The sequence below is a fragment of the Oncorhynchus mykiss genome, chromosome 16, assembly GCF_057628025.1.
Source record: "Oncorhynchus mykiss isolate SJ-2025 chromosome 16, ASM5762802v1, whole genome shotgun sequence".
Classification (NCBI taxonomy): domain Eukaryota; kingdom Metazoa; phylum Chordata; class Actinopteri; order Salmoniformes; family Salmonidae; genus Oncorhynchus; species Oncorhynchus mykiss.
Window position 1 is genome coordinate 49750125 of NC_143037.1, and position 6000 is coordinate 49756124.

General features: G+C 41.4%; 1 long non-coding RNA gene across 1 annotated transcript; it reads right to left on the reverse strand.

Annotated features, from left to right (window-relative positions):
* Nucleotides 1–2716: 2716 nt before the first annotated feature.
* On the reverse strand, nt 2717–5285 carry LOC110492784 (uncharacterized). The gene is made up of 4 exons (XR_002469080.3): nt 5198–5285; nt 3541–3583; nt 3214–3291; nt 2717–2804 (listed from the first exon to the last, which is right to left on the reverse strand). It is a non-coding gene; the product is annotated as an uncharacterized LOC110492784 (long non-coding RNA).
* Between the last annotated feature and the right edge of the window lie 715 nt (nt 5286–6000).

Here is a 6000-nt window from a genome sequence, read left to right on the forward strand (position 1 = left end):
TAACTTATCAATTTCTGCTAGTTAGTTTTTGATACCATGTGGGTATTAGCTTGCTTGAGCCTGCTAACAGTGTTAATTCACCTGTTTGCATACATGTTTCATTAAAAAAAAAAAATCTTACAAAGTAGTTGTTTAAATCTAACTGCTTAACTATTTACCGGTACATGGAATTGTATTGGTTGTTTTTTTTACTCTTTTTTCCCCCCCTAATGTTTACAGGAAATGTGTGGAGATATTTCACTGCAGCTAATGTAGAATGAAAAGCTGTGTACATTTTCAAATACTGTGCCAAATCATGTGAAGAATGCAAGAATCATCTGGCCAAGTGCATCAAGTTCCCTCAGCGTTCACAACAAGCAACCTCTGACAGAAGACCCTCTACTTCTATTCGAGGTGAAAATGATGAATCAGACACCTTATCGATAGAAACAGCTCATGGTCCTCCTGGAATCATTAGTTTTTTTGACTCAATGGAGGAACGTAGTCAGAGAAATACTGATGAATGTCTTTCTCAAGCTGTGTATACAACTGGTTCACCTCTGATGCTCACAGGCAATGTGTATTGGAAGAGATTTCTGAATGTTCTTCGCCGAGCATACACCCCTCCAACTAGACATGCTTTATGTACTCATTTGCTGGATGCAGAGTTCAACAGAGTTCAAGTGAAGGTCAAGCAAATCATAGAGAAAGCAGACTATTGCAATCATCTCTGATGGGTGGTCGAATGTTCGTGGGCAAGGAACAATTAACCCTATCATCTCCGCCCCTCAACCAGTATTCTACAAGAGCACAGACAAGGGACAACAGACACACCGGTCTCTACATTGCAGATGAGCTGAAGGCAGTCATCAATGACCTTGCACCACAGAAGGTATTTGCACTGGTGACAGACAATGCTGCGAACATGAAGGCTGCTTGGTATGAACTGGCGGAATCCTACCCTCACATCACACCCATTGGCTGTGCTGCTCATGCATTGAATCAGCTCCCCAAGGACATCATGGCACTGAAAACAATGGATACTGTTGGGTGGTCCTTTGCATGTGGTGATGTAAGTTTCCTTTAACGATCAGTCTTCCAGATAAGACGACACAGACACCTTGGTATAAAACTCTTTAGTAGTAAAATGCAATTGCAGACAGAGATTCACATACAGAGTACCTCAGTGGTCTATGGAGACAATCCGATAGGAGACAATGCCATCCTGCCTGATGTTCAGACTCTGCTTGCAGATGTAAGATAAGAACTCCGTACTGCCCTGTCCACTTCACTGTTGCTCTAAGCACAGGAAATTGCAGTTCTGAAATAATAAAAAAAAAATGTGAAGGCTTCTGCCTGAAGCCCATACACGCCACAACGTACATGTTGGACCCCAAGTATGCTGGCAAGAGCATCCTGTCTGGTGCAGAGATCAACAAGGCCTATGGTGTCATCACTACCGTGTCTCGCCACCTTGGACTGGATGAGGGCAAGGTTCTTGGCAGTCTGGCGAAGTACACTTCCAAGCAAGGGCTTTGGGATGGAGATGCAATATGGCAGTCATGCCAACATATCTCATCAGCCACCTGGTGGAAGGGACTTTGTGGGTCTGAGGCTCTTTCCCTGTTGCCTCCATCCTCCAAATCCCACCAACATCAGCCTCCTCAGAGCACAACTGGTCCTTGTTTGGAAACACACACCAAAGCATGCAACAGGCTGACCAATACAAGGGTTGAAAAATTGGTGGCAATCTGGGCAAATTTTAGGCTTTTTGAGCCTGACAACGAGCCATCCTCAACAAGGTTGGAAAGTGACAGTGAAGATGAGGCCCCAGAGTCTGATGTTCAAGAGGTGGACATTGAGGAGGTCCAGGGAGGAGACATGGAAGCCTGAGAGGAAGACAACCAAAGCTTTAGTTTCTAGACTATAATTTTACAGATGTATGTTGAGAACGTTTTTGGGAGATGCGATGGATCATTAGATATTCCCTTTTGTTGTTCAGTGGAATCATCCCATGTGAGGAGTCAGCTAATTTAATTAAAGTTAAATTCTTAACTAAAGTATATATATTTTTCTATTGGAAGGATTTGATAATTTGCAATTGTCTACTTATGATAAGGTCAAATGTTTGTTTGTCTCCAAATATGGTAAATATATCCAATGCAAAAAACATCTATATTTAAATTGGTATTAATATTAATTCCCATATTTCCATTAGTTCACATATTCCCAAGGAAAGTTTCCACCTCTGAATATTCCCCAAAATGTGCAACCCTAGTCATGGATGAATCTGAGGTGTTGTCTGTGACTTCAAAAGATAGGTGGCCACTACACCGGGAAACTCTTCCCAATCTGCCTGGGAGCCACTACATCTGGTGTTGCGGGATGCACACTGATATAAAACACCTTCCAGCGAAGGCATGTTGGCTTGGATCTCTGTGTGAGGTGGCTCAGGTTCAATGTGTGGTTCTCTGATTCAGGGTGGAGGTTCCTCCGTCCTGCTCCTCCTCAGCCTCTAAGTGTTCAGCCATGCTGCTGTGGAGTGATGTTGGAGACAAGCTCAGAGGTGTGGGGGTACTTCTATATTTGGGCTCCTCCTGGGGTTGGTCGTTGAGTTTCGCCATTTCACAGTCCAGTTCCGGTGAAGGTTCAGTTGTCAGTTGGTTGACTTGGGATGGTACAGGTATGGATAGCACTTCATTGATTTGTGCTGTGGAAGGCACATGAGGTTATTGTTCACCCAGGGATACAGTGGTACTGGACAGTGTTCCATCTGCTGATGGAAGGTTGGCTGGGAGAGGAGAAATGGGTCTGTCATTGGCAGTCTGTAGGAATAACAAAGAGAAATAAGTGACAGTGACAGGCTTTGAGGTAGCATGGTCCCAGATCTGTTTGGGCTGTACAGGCAACTCCTATGGTCATTGTTTGGTATGAAAATGACCATAGGAGTTGGCTATACAGCAGAAATAGATCTGGGACCAGAATGGCTTCGAGGTACAGGGACTAGTCAAAGTATGACGATGTATGCATTCACTACTGTATGTTGCTCTGGATAAGAATGTTTGCTAAATGATGCAAATGTAAATAATTCCTGTAACTGTTCTCAAAGTGAACGGCAGCGTGTCATTCCTAAATGGGTCAGGGTGAAATTTAAAACAGAGAATCTAGTATATTATAAAGATATGTACACAAGTTCAAAGATAACTGGTAAGAAATACTGATGAGTTATTCCACCGTTACATCGAAGTCGAGCTCTCGTTGAAGAATGACTGGGCTTCACCATCTCTGGCACCGGCGTAGTCAACGCTTCCTCTGCAAAATCAAAGATCAAAAGTCAATCACACTACCCATTATTCTAAATGTACACTTACTGTGTTTCATGTGCAATTGTATTCAAGTATATTGGATGTATTGGACTGGCCTGAGATGTAACTGTACGATTGAAACCGTGAATATAGCGAGAGTCAAAATAAGGATCTGAAAACATCTTACTCTTTTATGTTTCATCCTTTTACAACTATGTAAAAACTCTGATAGTCACATGCAGCAGTCCTGCTTTACCTTCATCCCTGGGAACTGCTCAAAGTAGTCCAAATCCTCCATACTGAAAGGAAAGACATTATACTGTCAATGGCACTGCAATGAAGACACTCACAATACTAGTTTAAAGATAAAGACCTTTAAATAAATTACACATTAACCAGTTAGAGCTCTAGGGGCGCTATTTCATTTTTGGATAAAAAACGTTCCCGTTTTAAGCGCGATATTTTGTCACGAAAAGATGCTCGACTATGCATATTCTTGACAGTTTTGGAAAGAAAACACTCTGAAGTTTCAGAATCTGCAAAGATTTTGTCTGTAAGTGCCCCAGAACTCATTCTACAGGCGAAACCAAGATGATGCATCACCCAGGAATTAGCAGAATTTCTGAAGCTCTGTTTTCCATTCTCTCCTTATATGGCTGTGATTGCGCAAGGAACGAGCCTACACTTTCTGTCGTTCGCCCAAGGTCTTAGCAGCATTGTGACGTATTTGTAGGCATATCATTGGAAGATTGGCCATAAGAGACTACATTTTCCAGAGGTCCGCCCGGTGTCCTTTGTCTAAATTTGTGCGTAATCTTCAGGTGCGGTCATTTTCTCCTGGGATTCAGGAGAGAAAGCATGTATCCAAGAACGATGTATCAATGAAGAGATATGTGAAAAACACCTTGAGGCTTGATTCTAAAAAACGTTTGCCATGTTTTCAGTCGATATTATGGAGTTAATTTGGAAAAAAGTTTGCGTTTTGAGGACTGAATTTATGGATTTTTTTTGGTAGCCAAATGTGATGTATAAAACGGAGCTATTTCTAATACACAAGGAATCTTTTTGGAAAAACTGAGCATCTGCTATCTAACTGAGAGTATCCTCATTGAAAACATCAGAAGTTCTTCAAAGGTAAATGATTTTATTTGAAGGCTTTTATGTTTTTGTTAATGTTGCGTGCTGGATGCTAACGCTAATGCTAACGCTAAATGCTAACGCGAAATGCTAACTCTAGCTAGCTACTTTTACACAAATGATTGTTTTCCTATGGTTGAGAAGCATATTTTGAAAATCTGAGATGACAGTGTTGTTTACAAAAGGCTAAGCTTGAGAGATGGCATATTTATTTCATTTCATTTGCGATTTTCATAAATAGTTAACGTTGTGTTATGCTAATGAGCTTGCTGATAGATTTACACAATCCTGGATACAGGGGTTTTTTCATAGCTAAACGTGACGCAGAAAACGGAGCGATTTGTCCTAAACAAATAATCTTTCAGGAAAAACTGAACATTTGCTATCTGAGAGTCTCCTCATTGAAAACATCTGAAGTTCTTCAAAGGTAAATGATTTTTTTGAATGCTTTTCTGTTTTTTTGTGTAAATGTTGCCAGCTGAATGTTAATGCTAAATGCTACGTTAGCCATCAATACTGTTACACAAATGCTTGTTTTGCAATGGTTGAGAAGCATATTTTGAAAATCTGAGATGACAGTGTTGTTAACAAAAGGCTAAGCTTGAGAGATGGCATATTTATTTCATTTCATTTGCGATTTTCATGAATAGTTAACGTTGCGTTATGGTAATGAGCTTGAGTCTGTATTCACGAACCCGGATCCGGGATGGGGAGATCAGAAAGGTTAATGGCACTAGAACGGCGACAAATGGTGACCACAAACTGTTAGGGCCTACATAAAGCTGTCCCAACAGCAGAGATTTCTTTACAGCACCATGGTGTCACGTTGTATAATGATCGGAGACAGGAGCAGGAATAAGAAAGTGTTTTTTTAATTTTCTCCACCCAAACAAAAGTGTACGGTGTAAACCTCAAACACGGGCCGTGACCCGTAAACCAATAACACGTAGCATGTAAGCCGATACGACAGCACAGGTACTCACAAGACCAACAGACATGGTAACAGAGGGCACACATATACACATTCTAATCAGGGGGAATGGGAACCAGGTGTGTGTAATGAGACAAGACAGTCCAGTGTTGGTGGTAATGAGTCCCGTTCAGTGACACCTAGAAGACCGGTGACATAGACCTCTGGAGCTGGTGAAAGGAATGAGCAGCAGTACTGGGGGGATCCGTGACACATGGCATCGAAACTTTTCATTCAGCCCCATTTACTTTATTTTAAAAAACATAGCTGATATGGCTGTCTTGTTTAAACAAATGTGGTTTCTACTGACAATTGAGATGTACAAATTATGGCATAAGGGGAAGATGAGCGGATAAGATGCAATCCGTAATTTCGATTAAGACATCAATGAGTGAGCTAGGACGGACGTAGTCAATATAACTATTTGTTCAGCACTTTTGAAATGGACAGCGACAGAATCCAGAACATGGGCCGTTCTTACAGTATGCTCCCTGTACACCAAGTCAGAACCGTAGGATAAATAAGGGAGGCATATAAGCACACAATGAAAGCTCTTACAATATTTGATGATGCCATTTCTCTAAAATAGGCTATAAGCTACATGTGCAC